Below are 23,215 nucleotides of genomic sequence, written 5' to 3'. Positions count from 1 at the left end.
TGTCACCTTCTCTGATTATAATTCCTCTGCAGTGTGTGCTGTAACCCGCTTCTCCTCTATGCACTTCTGCAGAAGAGGGACTATATATCCTTGAACTCCTAGGGCTCCTAGGTCTTCCATAAATAAGCATACAATGAATCAATGATTGCAACAAAAAACCACCTCCTCTCATGGAGACTTGCCAGGGTGCATGGCAGAGGTTTTACTAGGCAGAATAGAAAACCACTAGAAAGTGTCTGGTGTTGCAAATGATAGTTATGAGATGCATTTTTATAAGACATTTACTGTTTAAAGGAAAAACAATTAAAATGCGTACTTCAAAGTCCTGAAATATAGAGCCTCTTATTTCAACTGTGTGATTTCTAAGGAAAATTTTGTATTATGATTGTTAGACTTTTATCTGTTCCTTGTGCATTCATTCATGCATTCATTAGTAAATCATTTTAAATATCTGCTCTAAGACATTATATTTTTAAGCGACTATAGTAGGCTGTGACAATATGAAGGAATCACACCTTTGCAAGATTAAGTGAAAAGAGCATCATCATATGCTAATGTCTTGCAGTGGGAGACAGTGTCTGTTTTGTTATTAGGCAGAATACCCCATGCTTGCTGTAGAGGGCACAAGGATTCCTTTTTAGGGTTTCATATGTCCCTGCCTCATCTCCAACATGCTTGCCACAGCCAGGCCAACAGCTAGAGCTCTTCTTCAGGAGAAGGACTCCCTTTGGGCTATTGGAAATGCTTTGCAAAAATCATAGATATGGAATCCACACAGACTGCATGTGTAGGCATGAAAGCACAGCTTCTTTAATTTAGATTGGGACAACTCTGAAGTGTGACTGACATTCCAGAGTTTCCTCAGTAGACTTCCTATGTGAGACTTGGCCTAAAAGGGCACTCTTGTTTATTTTCTCTTTTCCCTTTCTTCTTCCCTAGTTCCTATCACTAGCCCCCAGCCCCATAAGCATATCTTTAACCAATCAGTTGTCTGTCAATCTTCTTCTTAGGGTCTGCTTCTAAGGATCATGACCTAAGGGGCTTATTAATGCTGTATTTCCATATCAATATATACATAAAAAGGTTTACATACCCAGCACTCTTTAATTCTTCTTTCATTCTGTCTTTATCAATTAGTCATCTCTACTATTTATGTCTTTGTATTTCCCACTGTGTTAAGGGGAACTATTTTATTCCTTTTGAATCACCTGTTCTCTCCTCTCCTCCCAATCATAGTCTCTCATAGACTCCCATAGATAATAAGTACTCAAAATTTTTGTTTGTGGTTTTTCAAACCAGACAGAATGCACACACATCTATATAGATGAATACATTAATTAAGAAAAGTCAAATGTGATATTTGAAGAATCTAAAGCACATGTTATTAAAGGATTATTTTTCTAAAGAGTCTGAACATATATTCAAAAGTCTATGACTTAAAATAACCAAGTGATTTTTTTTCTTTAAAATGAATTCATCATCAAAAGAGTTTTAAAGTAAGAAATGGTGAAAATAATTATATCCCTACAGAATCTGTCTTTTGGACCCTTGTATGATTAATGCCTACTAAAATTACTCAAATATAATCTGACACAGATTTTTCAAAAAGCCATAATTAAAAATGAAAGAGGAGATAAGAGGTTTCATTAAGTCTCTTTCCCTCACCATTCAAACCAGTCCTACCCAATTCCTTTTCATAAATTGTTTCCCTAACATCCCTTCAACTCAGTCCCATTTGGGACACACACATGCAAAATTCTGACACAGTCAAATGAGCTTGACAATGTAGCTGTCCTGCAAAATTCCCCTTCTCAAAATTGCCCAGCAGGGACAATCCCCAGAGTAAAGGAAGTGGTCCTTCCTGAGTTTGTTTGCTTTGACTCAGTTACCTATAATGCCTTGGAATGTTCTTCCTATCAAGCCCTTCTTGTACATTAAATTTCAGAAGTTGTCCTACAGAGATAAAATGGATCTCCAACTTCAACCAATTTCCATGCAAATTAGGCTTGGCTAAACATGTAGCCTGGGGGGGGGGGGGAAACAAGCTGTTGCAAAAATTCCAAAGACCTAAAGTGTTTTTCATTACTTGTCACATGTAGTAAAGGAAATCCATTTTTCCATGAGCTTTCCCATGCCTGAGTGGCTGCCTCATGGAAGCCCTTTACAAAGGTCCACAGTGTTTCAATATGGCTGCTGTTATGTTCATTCTATAGCTCTTCCTTCATTGTCATGATTGGCCCTAATTGCAGAAGCACCAGAAGGTGTTACTGGAGAACATATCCCCTAACATTAGGGCATGTAGATAAAGGTATAACTTTCTAACCCAGTGCCAAAAAACGATGGTGCCTCTGTGTCAGAGAAGTGTTTCTCATTTTCTGATTTTCATCTAAATCAGAATCATTTTGTTACAGAGTACTATTTGCCTGTGGAGTTGAAGCAATCTTGCCTGTGACCACCAGTTCTTGCAATCTTGCCTGAAGAATTTGAAGTGAGTCACATATAGTAGCTGGCAGGAGTTTATTAGAAGGGAAAAGAAAAGAGAAAAAGGAACATTCTTGTAAGGAAGGAACTGAACTAAGTAAATATAGAGAGAGGAGAGGTGGCTCAACTGTAACATAGATTTTTTTCAGGACAAACCTGAGAAGGGGGGGTCCCAGCAGAAGTTGGAACCTATCTTACGTTTACAATCTAGGAAAGTTATAGGGGAAAAAAGGGGTAGAGTGATTTTTGTGGTTTGGCCATTGCTACGGTGTTGTCAGGAAAGGGTTCTTGAGGTCATCACTATCATTATTTGTGGTGGTCACGGTTCTGTGTCAAATAGGGTGTTTCTCATAATATCAGTCCCAGTTAACAATTCTCATTATAGGATATTGTCTGGGGTTGAGGTCAGGCTGACTATAGTTCTGGGTCAGAGTGACCATGGGATGACAGTTGTTCTAAGGTGGAGCAAATGTTTCAAAATGGTGTTGCCTAAGTCAGGTTCTCCCTAACAATTCTCAAGGGAAAAAAGGATAGAGTGAGTCCTCTCAGAGAGTAGAGGGATGGCACACCTCACTTGTCCTACAGTTTTATTGGAGTTCCTAGGGAAGTTTCCAGAAAATTCCACCAACTCCACCTTTTGACTTTTGATTGATAGCCAGATTTTAAGTCCATACTTCATAGGGTCTAACCCCATGGAGCAGAAACTTTACTATTATAATGACATGCTAAGGATCCAGAGACAATTTGAGGTCACCTTGGCCTGCACTGACCGGTTCTAACTGAAACTTATTCTTATAGATTCTGTGGTTGGTGGACTTTGCTTCTAATTATCATGTTTCCCTAAGTCCTGAAATGTGATCTGTATAAAGGTCAAAAAGTCCCCCACTTCAGGTAACTTGTGTTCTTCTTATTGGAGACAAAGATTCTTTGGGGGGCTGGGGATGTGGCTCAAGCGGTAGCGCGCTCGCCTGGCATGCGTGCAGCCCGGGTTCGATCCTCAGCACCACATACCAACAAAGATGTTGTGTCCGCCGAGAACTGAAAAATAAATATTAAAAATTCTCTCTCTATCTCTCTCTCCTCTCTCACTCTCTCTTTAAAAAAAAAAAAAAGAAAAAAAGATTCTTTGGGCCTGCAGGTTAACAGGCTGTTCGCTGACTTAAGCCAGCACAGGGCCAGAGTGGCCTTAGGCAACTTGTTTTTTAAAAGGAAACATGTGGGGTGTCAGCACAGTAGGCCCAATTTATAGAATTATCCCCTTAACCTCATGTTCCTACCTTTCATGCCTCTGCTACCTATCAACTCAGGAAGGCTTGTTAAGCATGCAAATTCCTATAATACAACCTTTGAATCTAGTTTTCTGGAGATAGAACACTCCCCTTTAATAAAGTTTTATTTGACCATCACTGAATGGCCCAGGGCAAGCCCATTACTCACAGAGCCACTGAGAATTCTTAGGTATTTAAATATGGTGCTCCTGGACTTGAAGCTACATGAAGATAAGGAACTTTGCTTTGTTCTTTGGTGTATCTGGCACCTCGAATAGTGATGTCTATATAGTTGGAGCTTATTTGACCAAATTAATGCAGAGTGTCTCTCTTTGCTTTGATAAAAGAACATTTCTAACTATAAGGCAGCCATCTTCCCCTGTTTTCAAGAAGGACAGAATCAGAATGAGACTCTTCTTGCAATTCTTCTTGATCTTAAGACTCTTCTCAAGTTCCTGATTCTACTTTTCTCTGAAGCCTAGCTGTCTCCCTGTGATTCCCTTGATTTTGTGACCCAATAAATTGCTGAATTTATTGCTCATTCATTTGATTTAGGTTTCTGTCCCTTGCAACCTAAAACATTCTAATAAATACAGCCTGGATCTTATGATCTATTATTTGTAAACCATTTTATTATATTTTTACCACACCTCAGCCAATAGGCAACTCCTGAAATAAATTTAAAAATCTGAGATGCAAAGACGTAGAGAAAACTTTCCTAATGTGTGGAAAAAACAGGACTACATTTTTATTGATGTTTCCTTCTTGGTGAAAAAGAACAGATAGATCAAACTTGGCGGAGATTGAAAGCTTTGAATTGTTTTTACCTTTACTGCTTTCCAATCAGCTTAGCATTATAGCAAAACTGGTTCAATGATGAGGTAAGATTTCAGCCGCGAGACACTTGTAGAAATCTCATTCTACTGCAGACAGAAAATCTGATAAGTTCTTGTCTAGTCCCAGTGAATGTTTCATCTGTCAAGGAGAGAGTGAGTGTAACAAGGGAAACTGCTGCTCCGGACTTAATTATAACCACCAGGAAGAACTGGGAGTGATGGGAGTGATTTCCAAGTGTTATAGGCATTGTCTAACTTAGACCCTGGATATGTCTGGGTGCATATTTAGGAAGTTGAAAATTTAAAATTCTCACAGAAAAGACAGGAAGAAAGTCTTTGACAATTACCCTATAAATGTGAGAATGAAACATTAAGAACATTGGGAATGTTTTGTTTGCCCGGTATCCCCCATCCTTTGCCTTGGAATGAAATACCCTCATTTTCATTGTGGAATCACTTGTCACACATTCCCAAAACGATGTTTCCCACTCCCAGGTCATATTACCAAGCATGAGCTTGTGACCAAAGTCTGGTCAATCAAATTGGCTCTTGAAGAAACATGCACCCAAAACCAGGCCAAAGAGAGTCAGAATCTTAAGAGGAGTACTCGTTTTCTTTTAGGATTGCTAAGCTATAGAAAGAGTCTACCTGCAGTGGACTTAATCTGACCTAACATTCTTATGTACATATATGAATACACCACAGTGAATCTCACCATCATGTATATCCACAAGACACTGATCTAAAAAGAATCTATAAGTAAATAGCAGAAATATCAGTGGCAGAGGAAGATCAGCTAAGGGAACAGAGGGTGGGAGGAAGGGAGGGTTAGGGGAAATACTGGGGACTGAATTAGAAGGAATTATATTCCATGCTCTTATAATGATGTCAAAATGAATCCTATTGTCATGTATATTTATTTTTTTAAGAGAGAGAAAAAAAAATTTAATATTTCTTTTTCTTTTTTTTTTTTTTTTTTTTAGTTATCGGCAGACACAACATCTTTGTTTGTATGTGGTGTTGAGGATCAAACCCAGGCCGCCCGCATGCCAGGCGAGTGCGCTAACGCTTGAGCCACATCCCCAGCCCTGTCATGTATATTTAAAATGAACCAATATATGTATTTAAAAAAGAGTCTGTCTCTGGTGAGGAGGAGGAGAAGAGGGATTTAACATTATTTTAGCACTTAGTTCAAACCATGACAAGATCTTTTGGTTGTGAGCCTTTAAGTTCCCTTTTTGAAACCCAGCTTTGAGTTGGGTTCCTGCCCAGCACAGAGAGGCATCTGAAGAATCCAACAAAGTTGTGGAGAGAATTTGCCAAGCAACAAAGGTTTTAAAATTGCAAAGACAAGATGGGACCAACTAACCAAACACAAATATAAAGGAATAATATAAAATCTTAAGAATGGCATTAGGGAAGACAGAGTTTAGGATCACTAAGTAAATGTGCAAAAACAATGCACAATTCCTTTTTTATTATTTTCTAAGAAGATAAAGGAAGTTACAGGAATATTAGTTGAGCTGTAACAGTTGATGGAAGGAAAGAAAAACTATTTCATTTCTTTTATGTTTCTATTTATTTTTCCATTAAAAAATAATTTCAAATTGAAAAGGTTAGAGCAGCAAAGATCAGAAGAAAATAGAAACCCTGGACATTTATAGAGATTGGAGGTTATGTCAATCTGAAAACAACCATGGTTGATTCGAATAGAAAAATAATTTACCAAAAGGAAATTGGGTAGCTCATAGTTCTAGCCCTCTGGGAGGGCTAGAAAGCTGGGAAGAGGCGAAAGGCCAGGAAAAGTGACCTGAATCTCCCCACAGAACAGCCTATTATAGACTCTGCTGCCACCATTACTGTGTGGTGAATGCTATATTTTGTGCCTCAACTATTGGACACTGCATGCTGTTATAGGATCCTGTCTCCTTTGCCCTGGGAACTTGATGTTGACATAGCCGTACTTTGTACCTCAGATGAATCTACACAGCTACATATTTTTTGCACAGGTGGCTTCAATTCAAAGTCTGATTGTGTCAACAAGTGTATTTGGTTAGCAGAATATAGTCACATGGTCACATTCTAGCTTCAAGGGATGCTGGGAAAACTCTATGTGGCATTTTCAATTCTATAGGAGGAGACAGTGGTAAATCCTCAGAGAATGGAATTCAGCTAGTGTGTAGCTAAAACAACTGTGAAAAACCCTTCACAGAGGGCAGACCACACCTGAAGAGGTTTGTTCACTCTGGGGAGGGCTGATTCTTAAGAGGGTTATTGACAATTGAAATTCTTAGAGGGCTAGAAGCATCTTGAAACCCGTTTATAAGGAAAAAATTGAGGGAATCAGTAAAATTTAGTCCGAATAATCAACCCATTTCCTTTAGTTTTAGAATCCTAAAATGACAGCATTACTTTCCCCAGGGATGCTGTCCTGTGCATACTCCATATCCATCCATCACCTATTCTCTTCTTCCTTATTGGTCTATTGCTAAAATTTTTCTAGTAGACAAAACTGAGATAAGTGGAGCCTGCTCAATATAGATAAGACATTTTTAGCATATAAATGTCCTTTTGTAGAATGGCCTATCTTCAGATTCACAATGATCTCCATTTCCAGAGAAATGCGTCACAAAAAGGCTAAAGGTTTATAGCATGTGGCGCATATGGCAGTATATTCTATGTGAGTCATAGAACCTATCATACTGTCTTTTTCCCCATTACTCCTTAGTAGTACAACCTGACTTTGTGTACAGTAGCAATACGCCTTACTGTATGATTATTTTCCAGCCATCCTTAAGTAAGATATAGCACTATGACCGATCTGTGGCCAATTAGAACAAAAGAAATATTCTGTGGGATATAATATCTGTGGGATAGAATAAGAAGGCAACTTTTAAGGACTGACTCAGGTTAGAAAAACAACCTTTTTACCCTCCTCCAATTTTTCCCTTCTGCAAGGCTAGAATATAGCTTTTGTGACTGGAGCTATAGCAGCCATCTTCATGAAGTCCTTGTTGACAATATGGTATCACCATATCACACCTATCTCTGTACTTTGGGATTTTATTTATTGTGGTTTAAAAGAAAAACCAAACATGGAATCTACCCTCTTAAAAATATTGAAATATATAGTACAATATCATTAACCATAAATACAATGTGCTATAGATTTCTAGAATTTTTCATTTTTCATAACTAACTCTATATTCATTAAACGAAATAACTCTCCATATCCTCTTCCCTCCAGCCCCTGAAAAGCACCATTCTACTTTCTGTTACAATGAGTTTGAGTACCTTAGATATATCATACGAGTAGAATCATGTAGTATTTGTCCTTCTGTGACTGTCATGTATCACTTAGCATAATATCTCAAGGTTCGTCCATGTTGTAGCATATTTTCTTTATTCATTAGTCAATGGACATTTAGATAATTTCTGCCTATTGGCTGTTGTGAATAAATGTAATGAAGATGGAAGTGCAAATATGTCCTCAAGATCCTGATTTCACTTCTCTTGGATAAATACTCAGAATTGGGATTGCTGGATCATATGATAGTTTGGCTTTTATTTATTGGTTTATCTATTTACTTACTTATTTATTTTTTAAAGATCCTCCATACTCTTTTCCATAGTGGCGGCACCATTTTACATTCCTAAAATAGAGCACAAGGTTTCCGATATTTCCCCTTCCTCACCAGCATGTTATTTTCTTTCTCTCTCTCTTATTTTTTTTTTCCTGTATTGGGGATTGAACCCAGGGTACTTAACCACTGAGCCACATCCCTAGCCCTTTTTTATTTTTTTATTTTGAGACACCATCTTACTATGTTACCCAGGCTGAACTCCAATTTACAATCCTCCTGCCTTAGCCTCCCAAGTAGTGGAGATGATAGGCGTGCCCACCACACCTGGAAGTTTTATTTTCTTGTAATATCTTTTTCTGGCTTTGGTATCAGGATAGCTCCATAAAATAAGTTTGGTATTAATTTTTAATTTTTTGGAAGAACTTGAGGATTGACATTAATTCTTCTTTAGATATTGGGTAGAATCATTGTGGAGCATAATCTTTTTTTCTTTTTTTAACATTTTTTTAAAAATTTATTCTAATTTGTTATATATGACAGCAAAATACATTATAATTCATATACATATATAGAGCACAATTTTTCATATCTGTGGTTGTACACAAAGTAGAGTCACACTATTCGTGTCTTCATACATGTACTTAGGGTAATGATGTCCATCTCATTCCACCATCTTTTCTACCCCCATTCCTCCTCTCTTCGCCTCCCACCCCTTTGCCCTATCTAGTGTTCATCTAATCCTCCCATGCTCCCCCCACCCCATTATGAATAAACCTCCTTATATCAGAGACAATATTTGGCATTTGGTTTTTGGGGATTAGCTAACTTCACTTAGCATTATATTCATAAAGCATAATCTTGAAAGACACAATCCTGAATGCTATAATCATAAATGTTGAAATCCCAAAAGATCAAAATCTCCAAAGTCTCAAATACAAAATGATGAAATGTGGAAAGCTGAAAAAAACACAATTCTTACTTTTTTATTTTGGGAAACAAAAATCTATGTAGAGTAGAAAACAATTCTGGGAAAGGGATTAGTGCATTTTGGTATACACAGTATAGTCACATCATGTTAGGTGAAATGACTATCTAGAAACTTGGTAATGTTTTTGGTGTGTCTGTGAGCCTATGTTCAGAGGAGGTTAGTGTATGAATGAGTGGACTAGATGGATAAAGATCTGTCTTCAGTGTGGGCAAGCACCACTCCATTGACCCAGGCCTGGAGAGAACAGAATTGGAATCCATCAAAGTGTATTATCACACTGTTGACTTTGTATACAGGCAATGTGGGTGAATGTAAAAGCATTGAAACTTCCTTAGTAAATAAAGAGATATCCTTTGTACATTTGCATTTATGAAAAATCACATTTTTCTGATCTTTGTTCTTTGGGTGGATATATATGCAGTATTGATTTATTATGTTTTTTTGATTGATCTTATCAAAGACTTAGGTTGCCCATCTCAATATTTCAGATGGCCACAGTTATAAAGCTAGATGCACAAAATTACTAATCATAGTGATATGTGCTTATACATTTTGCTTTTTGACCTATTTCACTATGAATATGGTTCATCCAGTCATAACTATTATAGCTATTCAGCTCTCATTAGTATACCTGAGTGTTTATTCTTGCAAAAATGTTATTGCTTATTTTATTAGGTAAAATGGTATATGAATGTCTGTCACATTTTTATATGTTTCTCAAATAAATCCCTTTTAAAATGTAAATAAATGTCTTCTAAAGAATTTTTGAGCTGGGTACAGTGGCGCACACCTGTAATCCCAGCTGCTGGGGGAGGGGGTGCTAAGGCAGGAGGATTTTGAGTTCAAAGCCAGCCTCAGCAACTTAGCGAGGCCCTAAGCAACTCAGCAAGACCCTGTCTCTAATTAGAAATTATAAAAGGCTGGGGATGTGGCTCAGGGGTTAAGTGCCCCTGAGTTCAATCCTAGTTGCCTCCCACCAATAAAAAGAATTTTTGAAATTATTTTTTCCAGAATTATATTTTGTTTTGGATTTTAGACTTTAGGGATTTCAGTCTTTCAGAATTTCAACATTTATGGCTTTTGAGATTGTCTTTTAGAAATATGGCCCCAAACAGAGACATGAGTTGGGAGGGAAAGGGAGAGAAAAGGGAAATTGCATGGAAATGGAGGGAGACCCTCTTTGCTATACAAAATTACATATAAGAGGTTGTGAGGGGAATGGGAAAATAAACAAGGAGAGAAATGAATTACAGTAGATGGGGTAGAGAGAGAAGATGGGAGGGGAGGGGAGGGAGGATAGTAGAGGATAGGAAAGGTAGCAGAATACAACAGTCACTAATATGGCATTATGTAAAATTGTGGATGTGTAACCTACGTGATTCTGTAATCTGCATTTGGGGTAAAAATTGGGAGTTCATAACCCACTTCAATCTAATGTATGAAATATGATATGTCAAGAGCTTTGTAATGTTTTGAACAACCAATAAAAAAAATAAAAAAATTAAAAAAAAATTTTTTAAAAAGAAATATGGCCCCAATGAATGTAACAGAATTCAATTGTGAAGCCATCTGGTCCTGGGCTTTACTTTGTTGGGAGGTGTTTATTATTGATTTAATCTCCTTACTGGTTATAAATCTGTTTGCATTTCCTATTTCTTTATGAGTCAGTCTTAGTAGATTATATGTTTCTAGGAACTTATCTGTTTCTTCTAGGTTTTCTAATTTGTTGATGCATAATTGTTCTTAGCAGTTTCTTATAATTCTTATTTTTATGGCATCAGTTCTTAATTTCACTTCCTTGATTTCTTTCTTTTTTTGGTGGTGGTGGGGTACCAGAGATTGAACTCAGGGGTCACTAGCCACTGAGCTACATCCCCAGCTCTATTTTGTATTTTATTTAGAAACAGGGTCTCACTGAGTTGCTTAGGGCCTCACTGTTGCTGAGTTGGCTTTGAACTCATGATCATCCTGTCTCAGCCTCCCAAGCTGCTGGGATTCCAGGTGTTCACCACCAAGCCTGGCTCACCTCCTTGATTTCTGATTTATTTATATAAAACTTCTTTTTTTCTAGTCAAGGAAGTGTTTGCCAACTTTTTTGATCTTTTCACAAAACCAAAACTTAGTTTCATTGATGTTTTTCTACTGTCTGTTCTCTAGTTCATTTATTTCTGCTCTAATCTTTTAAAAAATATTTTTATTAGTTATTGATGGTCCTTTATTTATTTATTTGTTTATATGTGGTGCTGAGAATTGAATCCAGTGCCTCACCCATGCTAGGCAAGTGCTCTACCACTGAGCCACAACCCCAGCCCTCTGCTCTAATCTTTATTATTTCTTTCCTTCAGTTAACTTTGGACTTAATTTACCCTTTCTATAGTTCTTTGATGTGCAAGAAATAAATCATTTATTTGATATAACATGGGCATTTATTGCTGTAAAGTTAGCTCTTATTTTTGCTTTTGCAGCATCCCATAAATTTTGGTATGTTGTATTTAGATGTTCGTTTGTCTGAAATATTTTCAAAATATCCTTTTAATTTCTTCTCTGACCAATCGATTATTTAGAGATGTGTTATTTGATTTCCATATATTTGTGAATTTTCCTGTTTTCCTTGTACTATTGAGTAGAAGTACTGTTTTGTTTCATTCCTATGGTTGGAAAAGATGTGGTATGAATTCAATCTTCTTAAATGTTTGAAGACTTGTTCTGTGACCTAACACATGGTCTATGCTAGAGAATTCTCCATGTGTGATTGAGAAGAATGTATATTCTGCTGCTGTTGGGTGGATTGTTATATATATGTTGAGTCCATTTGGTCTATAGTGTTGTATAAGTCCTGTATTTTCTTTCTGAATACTCTGCCTGTTATTCAAAGTATAATATTAAAATCTCTTACTATTATTGTGTTGCTATCATTTCTCCCTTCAGTCTGTAAATATTTGCTCCACATATTTAGATGCTCTGATATTGGATGCCTATATGTTTATCATTGCTTTATCTTCCTGTTTAATTGATACTTTTATTGTTATATAATGTCTTTTTTAATCTATTATGAAGTTTTTGATAAAGTCTACTCTGTTTGATATAAATATTATCACTTCTGCTCTCTTTTTGTTACTGTTTCTATGGAGCATCTCTTTCCATCTTTTCATATTCAGCCTGTGTGTGTCTTTAAATATAAAGTAGGTTTCTTATAGACAGCATATAATTGGCTGTGTTTTAATCCATTCATTTTTTTTTAACACAGGATGCTTAACCACTGAGCTACATTCACAGCCCTTTTGGTATTTTATTTAGAGACAGGGGCTCACTAAGTTGCTTAGGGCCTTGCTAAGTTGCTGAGGCTGGCTTTGAATTCGAGATCCTCCTGCCTCAGCCTCTGGAGTTGCTGGGATTACAGGCATGTGCCACCACCACATCTGGCCCATTCAACTATTTTATGTCATTTGATTAGAGACTTTATTCTTTATTCATTTAAGGTAATCACTGATAGGTAAGAACTTACTGCCATTTTGTCAATTATTTTGTGTTTTTTTATAGCTCTTTTGTTACTCTTTTCTTGCTGGTTTCCTTTGTGTCTCATTTATTTATTTGCAATGACATGCTTTGGTTTTTCTCTCATTTTCTTTTGTGTATCATCTTCTATAGGTACTTTCTTCAGATTACCATGGACTTACGTAAGTACCCATAATAATAGTAATATTGCTGTTTAGCATTTTGAAATTTCAGCTTGAACAACTCCATTTAGCACTTCTTATAAGGCAAGTCTAGTGATGATGAATTCCCTCAATGCTCAATGTTCATTTATTTGAGAAAGTCTATCTCTCCTTCATTTCTGAAGAACAGTTTGCCAAATAGTATTTTGGTTGGCAGTTTCTTTCAGCACTTCGTTCGTGTGTGTGTATGTGGTGGGGGTGGGGTGGGGTATTTAATCATTCAACTTCTTTCTGGTCTGCAGAATTTGTGCTGAGAAATCTGTGATAGTCTTATGGAGATTTCCTTTTGCATGTAGTAAATTCCTTTTGTCTTACTGCTTTCAAAATTTTGTTTTTAATTTCTGATGATTTGATTATAATGTGTCTTGGCCCAGGTTTCTCTGGATTCACCTTATTCAATATCTATTGGCCTTCTATAATGTGGATATCTATCTTTACACAGATTTGGGAAGGTTTTGATATTATTTCTTTAGACTTTCGGTCTCTTTCTCCTCTCCTAAAATCTCCATGATACATTTTTTTTGGGGGGTCCACTTAATCGTGTCCCATAAGTCACTTAGGTTTTGTTCACTCATTTTCATTCTTTTTTCTTTCTGTTCCTCTTACTGGGTAATTTCAAATGACCCCATCTTCAAATTCACTGAGCCTTTATTTATTTATTTATTTATTTATTTATTGGTACCAGGGATTGAACCTAGGGACACTTAACCACTGAGCCACATTCCCAGCCTTTTTTATATTTTATTGGGGATAGGGTGTTGCTGAGTTGCTTTGGGCCTTGCTAAATTGCTGAGGCTAGCTTTGAACTCACTATCCCACTGCCTCAGACTCCTGAGCTGCTGAGATTACAGGCATGTGCCACCATACCTGGCCTGAGTCCTTATTTTGCTGTTGAATTTCTCTAGCAAATTTTTCATTTCAGTTATTGCATTCTTCAGCTCTAAAATTTCTGCTTGGTTCCATATTTTATATATATATATATATTTTTTTTTCTCCTTGTTAATATTTTCACTTTGTTCAGGTATCATTTTCCTGAGTTCATTAAGTTTTTCTGGGGAGGCGGGGGTGGTGGTACTGGGGAGTGAAGCCAGGGGCATTCAACCACTGAACTACATCCCTAACCCTTTTCTGTATTTTATTTAGAGACAGGTTCTTCCTGAGTTTCTTAGGGCCTTGCTAATTGCTGAGGCTGGCTTTGGACTTGTGATCCTCCTGCCTCAGCCTCCAGAGCTTCTGGGATTACAAGCCTGCACCATTATGCCTGGCTCTCATTAAGCATCTTCATGAGAGTTATTTTGAATTTGTTTCAGGTAATTCATTTCCCTCTATCTTTAAGGTCAGTTTCCAGCAGTTTTTGTTTTCTTTTGTTTTCCCTTAATTGCTCCATTTCCCCCTGTGTCTTTGGGCTTTTTGAAATTTTGTGTTGGTATTTTTGTATTTGAAAGAACAGCTACCTCTCTCAATTGTGATGGACTGGTGTCAGAAAGATTAAGACCTTAGCCAATCAGCATGGCTAGAGATTCTGGGGGCCTCCTTAAGCCTCTGTGGGTGTGTGAATATGACACTTGAGTGCCTGGATTCCTAAATTGAGGGATTTGCCAGTTTCTTTTTTTTAGGAGCTCATATGCTCTTCTCTGTGTTTGTCTGCTGTAGTACTGGTAATCTGAAGCCACAGCTTGCCATCCAGCCCCTCCCCCCTTTTCTTTTATTCTCAAAAACCCAAGACATCTAGAGTATGCTGGGCCCTGTCAGCTCCCTGAGTCAAGCTTATCTGAAACCAGTGTGTCAGGCAGCCCCCAAAAGCCAGATGTTGGACATATGCTCCAATCTTTTTTTCTCCCAGAGGGAGATGCTAGCAAGTGCTATCAGCCACTATCTGCTGTATAGCAAGTCCTGTGTAGCAACAGCATGCTGCCAGAAATTTTTTATTCTCACTATCCCTCAGGTATCTAGAGTATGCTGATTCCTATCATTACTCTCAGGCAAGACTTATGCCAGTCCCTCAGTCAGAACCCTGAAAGTGAAAACTTTGGACACATGGCTCAGTCTTTTTCCCTCCCCAGGGACAAGCCAGGAACTGGGAGCTGGGAGTTTCCTTCCAGTTAGACAGCAACCAAGGGCCAAGGGTACTATGGCTTGAGGGTGCCATAAGTTTTCCCACAATCTTTAATGTGACTGGTTTTGTGTTTGCATAGTGTGCAGGGGCCCCTTAACTAGTTTCTGGATTTTTCACATATGTTTTTTTTGTTGAATATGTGTCTCCACAGGAAGAAGGCAAGTTTGGGGTTTCCTATTCTGCTGTCTTGCTGGTGTTACTCTCTGTACCTTGTGTAAGGTCCTTGTTTAGCATCTGGATGGCCATCTTAAGTGACAGCCTCCATTTAAGAAAAAGTTTTTGCTTTCCCGCCCAAGGGCCTTTCTGAAAAAGCCTTACCTCTCCCTCATACAACCCCACCCTTAACCACCTGCATTAGGACCCACCTGGCTCTAATCCCTGAGCCTGCCCCACAAAAGTCTGGGAACCCAAGCCGGTATTGCCTCTCTCTGTCTGGAGAGATGGCCTTTATTTGTCAGCTTGGACAAATAAATTCCCATATGGGGCTGGGGATGTGGCTCAAGCGGTAGCGCGCTCGCCTGGCATGCGTGCAGCCCGGGTTCGATCCTCAGCACCACATACCAACAAAGATGTTGTGTCGCTGAGAACTAAAAAATAAATATTAAAAATTCTCTCTCTCTCTCTCTCTCTCTCTCTCTCTCTCTCTCAAAAATTCTCTCTTTCTCTCTCTCTCTCTCTAAAAAAAAAAAAAAAATTCCCGTATGTATCTCTGCCTGGTCTCTATCTTTCATTTTTTGCTTGTCCATCTCCTGGTTCCTCATTTTCTTTTCACCTTGAGCTTCTTTTTTAAAAATAGAAGACAGAAATAAAGCTACACTGTTTAGGACATGGAGAATAGGCCCCAGGACACTTCCCCTATCTACAGCTGTTCTCCTACCTGCCTTTCAGTCATGTGTTGGGGGGTGATGTCTGTAGTAAATTGGAGCTTAGAAGCCCAGGCCTCAGCAGAGGGAAGGCAGGAAGGGAAACTAAGAATACAAAATGAACTCGCACCTGGCCCCTAGCTGACTGAACCTGCTATCCCCAGTACAATAGGCCCAGGGAACTTCCCTACCTGCCCTCCTGCCCACACTAAATGAGCCCACCAAAGGAAATTGACCAACTCCTCCCATGACCTGGCTCTCTAGCCCTATAAAACTCAGCCCCTATTGTAGCCCCTTGGCATTCTCCCCTCAAAAATGTACCCCTCTATTGCTGATCTGTAGAGGTCTGCCTCCATTTCTTTTTTCATTTGCTTTCATACTGTGCTTAGATTTTTAAATGTATATTTATTTTTATGTGACTCAACCTTACCCTAATGGATAAAAAGAGATAGATGCCTGCTTTGGGTGGAAGATGATATTAGATGAGAAATTAAAATGCTTTGAAATATCTTTTATTTTTATTTGTTCATTTTTATATGGTGCTGAGGATCGAACCCAGGGCCTCATGCTTGAGAGGCAAGTACTCTACCACTAAGCCACAACCCCAGCCCAAAACTTTTTTTTAATATATATTTTTTTTTTATTTTTTAGTTGTAGGTGGACACACAATATTTTTATTTCATTTTTACGTGGTGCTGAGGATCGAACCCAGTGCTTCACGCACGCAAGGCAAGCACTCTATCACTGAGCCACAACCCCAGCCCAAGAGAAATTAAGACTTTACAAATTTAAGGTATATAAATCTCAGGATACAATGTAGTTTTCTTCTCTCAAATATTTTATGAGAAACAAGAAATTTTTTTTAAATAATGGGAATGTATACAAATATGCTTCCCAAGAAAGCAAATTCATATATATATATATATATATATATATATATATATATATATAGTTGTAGTTGGACACAATACCTTTATTTTAGTTATTCATTTTTTATGTGGTGCTGAGGATCAAACCCAGGGCCTCACACATGCTAGGTGAGCGCTCTACTGCTGAGCCACAACGCCAGCCCCTCCTCTTGATTTATTTTTATTTTTAACCATAGCAAAACAATTTGTTTCATGCTACTTTGGTTAATTAGGAAGAACAGAGGAAATGTCTAGGTGTGTTAGCTTTTGGGCTAACCTCAAACTCTGTATCTTCCTTTGGGCTAGATACTTAGCCTGTATCAGAAACCATAATTATCTTGTACTAAATAAATGGTCTCATTTTATTTATATTTAGTCATTGAGTAAATGAAATAAAGCTATTAGAAGAGATAATAGACTGCAGATTTAAAAATAAATATTGAGACGAGATAAATATGTCCACTTTTCCATGACATTTATCTGGCAGCAGGAGCCTATTAGACTGTCATTATGTTCTATTTCATTGACTTATCTCCAGGCTCCCATTTTTAGAAGGCCCATTCATTTTTTAAATGCTTTTATACTCATCACTTACATGTACTTACCTACATAGATCCTCTGCATCTACTGGTACTATATTTTTGAATTCCAATTTCATATGTGTCACACAAAACTCAAATCCAAATGTACAACATTCTTTGTAAGGTCAGGCAGTGGTGACCAAAAGGAGGCAAATTTTAAAAGGCCGCTGAAGGAGGCTTTATTGAGATTTCACTCTCCAGAGGAACTCTCACACTAGCAGAGTGGGTCTAAGAGAAGTGCAAGGGGCTCCACCAGACTGGAATTTTTACTGGGTTTAGGGCATTGAAGGGAAGCTTGGGACAGGAAAAGGGGTTTTTAGAGCCCCTCATCCTATTGGGGCTGGGGGGGGGGAGACTAGGCTGGCTAAGATCCAGGATTGGCCAGGAGATCCTTGATTGACAGGTGGTTCCCTCAGTGCCTGACCTAACATTCTTGACCCCCCAAAAGGAAGGGGGCTAAAAGTCACTATCCAAATAAACCACTACTTACAGTGGTAGCCTGGAGATTCAGCTCTGTGGAGGTTCTAATTGTGAATTTCAAGTAAATATAAGCCAGCCACCTATATGTTAATAGAAAGATAATGACTTTTCTAGAACTTTTTTTTTCTGGTACAGGGATTGATCCCAGGAATGCTTAATCACTGAGCCACATCCCCCAGCCCTTTTTATTTTTTATTTTGAGGCAGTTCTCGCTAAGTTGCTGAGGCTAGCTTTGAATTTGTGATCCTCCTGCCTCAGCCTCCTGAGCTATTGGGATTACAGGTGTGTACCACTGTACCCAGCTTAATTTTTACTTTTCTTTCTTTTTTTTAATATATATTTTTAGTTGTAGATGAACACCATGCTCAGCAGTTTTCTGGAACATTTTAATTGAAAAAGAAAATATAATTAGAAGCTGAAGAAACTCAATTTTTACCTTTTTTGGGTGGAGGGCGGTACCAGGGATTGAATTCAGGGGCATTCAACAACTGAGCCATATCCCCAGCCATATCCCCATATGGGGTCTCACTGAGTTGCTTAGAGCCTCACAGTTGCTAAGGCTGGCTTTGAACTCTGATCCTCCTGCCTCAGCCTCCTGAGCCATTGGGATTACAGGTGTGTACCACTGCACCCAGCTCAATTTTTACTTTTCTTTCTTTTTTTTAAAAATATATATTTTAGTTGCAGATGAACACAATATTTTTATTTATTTATTTTTATGTGGTACTGAGGATTGAACCCAGGACCTCACACGTGCGAGGCAAGCACTCCACCACTGAGCCACAACCCCAGCCCTCAATTGTTACTTTTTTTAAAAAATATTTTTTTAGTTGTAGATGGACACAACACCTTTATTTATTTATTTTTTTTTAAAGAGAGAGTGAGAGAGGGGAGAGAGAGAGAGAGAATTTTTTAATATTTATTTTTTAGTTCTCAGCGGACACAACATCTTTGTTGGTATGTGGTGCTGAGGATCGAACCCGGGCCGCACGCATGCCAGGCGAGCGCGCTGCCGCTTGAGCCACATCCCCAGCCCCACCTTTATTTATTTTTATGTGGTGCTGAGGATTGAACCCAGTGCCTCACAAAGGCAAAGCGCGCTCTACCACTGAGCCACAACCCCAGCCCTCAATTTTTACTTTTTAAACTAAGTTTAGCTTTTACAACTTCTAGCTAATAATGAACCAAGTTTCTCTCAGTTTTTCTAGAAGTAGCTCAAATAATTGAAAACCATAAGACATTTTTTAGGATTTTGTTTTTTTCAAAATTGGTAAAGTTTGGTAAAGCAAGGAGAAACTGGAAAGTTTCCAAAGTACTTAAAAGACTGAAAATGACTGAGTCAAGAGTCCTCCTCATGTCTCGTCTGCTTATCCTCTCTTTATAGATCTGCTCACCCACATAGCTTTCTGTCATATGTTTTTACCTTCCTGTCTACTTTTACTGCTGCAGAACCAGATAGCCTTGAAAAAGATTAATTTTATTCTGTCTCATGCATCAGCAACAAAATTTGTCAACTTGAATCTTTATTACCAGCAATCACATAAAAGCTGAAAAACCCAGCATGGTTTCTTTTTTCACCTTAGAAGTAGAATTTGTCACACTAAAAAAAAAAAAAAAAAAAAAGAAAGAAAAAATCTGTAGGCTTATAAATGGAACACATTTAAGAATCATTGAAAAAGAATAAGCAAAACAAACAAAAAGCAAAAACCCCATGACTTTTCTAAGGAGAACCAACTTACAAAGATGCAAGAGGTTAGGGGGTGAGAGAGCTGTGATAATCCATTTCTTAAAGCAACTTTATGCAGACTAATAAGGATTTTGGACAAATGTTGACATTTATTCAAACTAGACACCAAGTTAAATCATTTGCAGTCATTATCCTAACCATTCTCTGAGAAAGATTCCGTTATCATTGCCAATTTACAGATGAGAGAACCTAAATTAGGAAGATTAGATAACTTTCCAAGGTCGAACAGCTAGGCTTGATGGAGCAGGATTTGACATCAGGTGTCATTTCAATACCTTCACTCATTCATTGCCCAAAAGCTTATAGAGATTCTCTGTTCTCAAACTTGACTTCAGCAAATTCAGACATTTTTCTGGCTTTCCTCCATAGCTACCTAGCTTCCCCAAACAAATCACAGCAAACTACTTCAAATTGACAAAAACCTGAATAAATATAGAGCTCTTTATTTTGCAAGTGATAGCTACCCACTGAAGCAAAAAGGAGGAATATACAGGGTCTTTTAATTTAAAAGGCCTTCAGGTAAGGTTAGGTGCAGGCATTCTAACAATTTTATCAGGTCACACTTTTTGTCATCTATTTTTGTTACCCAGTTCAGCTTTCCTTTGTGTGGCTTTCTCAGAATGCTTTCTCCTTGCAGTCATAGGATGGCTACCAGTAGTTGCACGTTTAGTCCTATTACTTTAACACTCTTTCCCAATGTGTCTAGCCAAAGAAGCTCAGGATTACTTCTCCCTGGGCAAACCTAGGATTCATGCCTACCCTTGGGCACAATGGAGTGGTTTAGCTCCTTTCAGACCATATGTTCTTGGATTGGGAGATAGTGTTTCTCGAAGCAAACTCAAGCTATTGCTCTTAGGAAAAGGGAATGCAATCTGGGTAGGCAAACTTCCTCATTCTGAAGTCTAGCCTGCCTTTCCCCTTACTGTCCTTAGAGTGAGCCATTTCCAAAGCTCATCTCTGCCAGCCTTTCATAATCAATCTTACTGCATTTTTGTTTTATCTTCAGGACATATGTGTTGAAATTATGCCTATGTGTATGTATACATATAGGCATATTTATTTAAAATGATATATCTATATCTTTTTCTGTCATAAGATTGTAAAATTGCTTCCACAAGAGGTCTATATGCTGCCATTGCTGCTGCCACCATGTTTCTAGTGATCCCTGAAAAGTTCAAGCATATTTTCCAAGTACTCAACACCAACATCAATGGGCAGTAGAAAATATTCTTTGCTATCTCTGCCATTAAGGGTATGAGGCAAAGATATGCTCATGTGATGTTGAGTAAAAAAGATATTGACCTCACCAAGAGGGCTGGAGGACTCACTGAGGACAAGGTTGAATGTGTGATCACCATTATGCAGAATCCATGACAGTACAAGCTCCCAGACTGGTTCTTTTTTTGCTTTTTTTTTTTTTTTGAGAGAGAGACAGATAATTTTTTTAATATTTATTTTTTAGTTTTCGGTGGACACACATCTTTATTTTATTTTTATATGGTGCTAAAGATCGAACCCAGCACCCCGCGCATGCTAGGCAAGCGCACTACCGCTTGAGCCACATCCCCAGCCCCCAGACTGGTTCTTGAACAGACTGTAGGACGTAAAGGATGGAATATCCAGAAAGGTTCTGGCCAGTGGTCTAGACAACAATCTACTCAAAGGCCTGGAGCAACTGAAGATCGGGGCCCATGGGTGCTGTACCATTCCTGGGGCTTCTGTGTCCAAGGCCAGCATGTCAAAACCACTAAGTGCTGTGACCATACGTTGGGTATGTCCAAAAAGAAAGGAGTCTGTAGGCCTTCTCTTATAACAAATAGTTTATATGCCTGGGGGAAAAAGACTGTAATGTCACACTCAAGTTTCAAAACCAAATTAGCTGTTGTCCTTTCCTTTGTGCCCCATATCTATCCCCTGCCTGTATTCTTTGCCTTGGTGGATACACCTCCATTGGCCCAATTGTCCAGAGCAGAAAGCAGATGTAACCTTTGACTCTTTTCCTCTGTTATACCCATATCCAGTTGGCCATCAAACCCTGTATATCCTTCCTGCTTAGTATCTCTTGGCTCATTTCTAAGTATCTCTACCTTTCTTGGTATTGCCGTAGTTGAGGTTTCCTCATTTCTTGATTATTCTACTTACACTGACAAATCTGCCTCCATTCAAATATAGCTTTCAATTTTTGAAGAAAACAATCTTTCTAAAGCACAGATATGATTCTGTGACTCTCCTTTTTATATTCATTCAGTGATTCCCTCTAGTATGACCACCGTATGCTTCATTTCCTCATTGTTAAAGGAAAGGCTTAAATTGATGATCTCTTGGATCTTTCTAGCTTCATGATTCTGCAAATCCTTGCCAGTATAAAGCAGTTAGCTCTGTTTGATCACTGGTAATGGATTGCCTTTTAGATTATGGACTGAGACCCAGGTTCTTTCTGAATATTAACCCTTATTTTATCTCATAGAAATTCTGGGTCATTTTGAGCAGTTGTGTCATATTGAAAACAGCTGGAGAAGTGTGGACATGGGTATTCCAGAATCATAAACAATATTAGTTATTTGGGACATATGTGTTCTTTTAACTACCACCTCTTGCATTCCTTCACATGTTCTAGAAATGGACTATATCAGAGAATAAATTCTACTTGTATTTTTGGCATTGGAACTTTTTATAACACTGAGAACCACAGATGTAGAAGTGGAAATATTGGCTTACCACAAGACAAAAGGCAGGTGTGTTCACACATTATCATTACTAAGTTATTATTTAACAGCTGTTGAACTATATCACCATAGAGATTCTTAATCACTCCTTTCCTTCTAACATCCTGAATACTGGAGTAAACCTTAGAAATGACTACATGTAGAAAGCTGTTATAATTTTTAAGTTAAAGAATTTAATTAAAGGAACACCTACATCCCTACTTGCCAATTTATTGTACTTTACTCAGATTCATCAAGTTTAAATGGAGGAATACATGTTTCAGCAGTATCCTATATAGCAATGTACTATCATAGTACATTCAAATCACACATCCATACACATACATTGTAGGACCGAAAGGTATAACTGACATTTTTCTCATATCTGCTAAGCTAGAGTGTATAGTATTACTTGCTCTTGGCCAATATGACCAGTCAAACTGGGCTGTCCCTCCTTCAGGTAGAACAGTGAGTGCCAGTTTGCTTGCTTATTGCATCTGGTTTTTAATTTTGTGATTACATTATGTAATGGTGGTTATGATTGACCTATAATGTCTAACAAAATGCTTAAAGTTCATAATACGTGAGCTAGAGGAAAAAAGACAAGAATCAAATCCTATGTTTAAAATGCACATTTTTATGGCTGCTTGTGTCAGAAGAGTACAATCAAGAAACTGGTCAAGAAAACAAATAATAAAGTTCAGATGTCAATGAATAGATTTTGACATTATGGTCACAGAGATCCATAAATATCTATTGGGCACAAATTGTATGTCAGGCGTTGATCTAGATATGGGGGATACAGGAAAAAACAAGACAAAAAATTCCTGTCCTCATAGGGATTACATTCTAGTGAATAGATACAGATAAAAAAATAAATAAGTAAAACATATAATTGTTAGATACTAACAATTGGGGAGGGATTGTCATTTAAAATAAGAA

The 23,215-nt window shown here is 37.9% G+C and overlaps 1 pseudogene; it reads left to right on the top strand.

The window, feature by feature from the left end:
* The first annotated feature begins 20,717 nt into the window (after window positions 1-20,717).
* LOC113181897 (small ribosomal subunit protein uS13 pseudogene) lies at window positions 20,718-21,911 on the top strand (annotated as a pseudogene).
* Window positions 21,912-23,215: the final 1,304 nt, after the last annotated feature.

This window comes from Urocitellus parryii, chromosome X (genome assembly GCF_045843805.1).
Source record: "Urocitellus parryii isolate mUroPar1 chromosome X, mUroPar1.hap1, whole genome shotgun sequence".
Taxonomy (NCBI): domain Eukaryota; kingdom Metazoa; phylum Chordata; class Mammalia; order Rodentia; family Sciuridae; genus Urocitellus; species Urocitellus parryii.
This window is presented reverse-complemented; position numbering and strand designations above follow the sequence as displayed.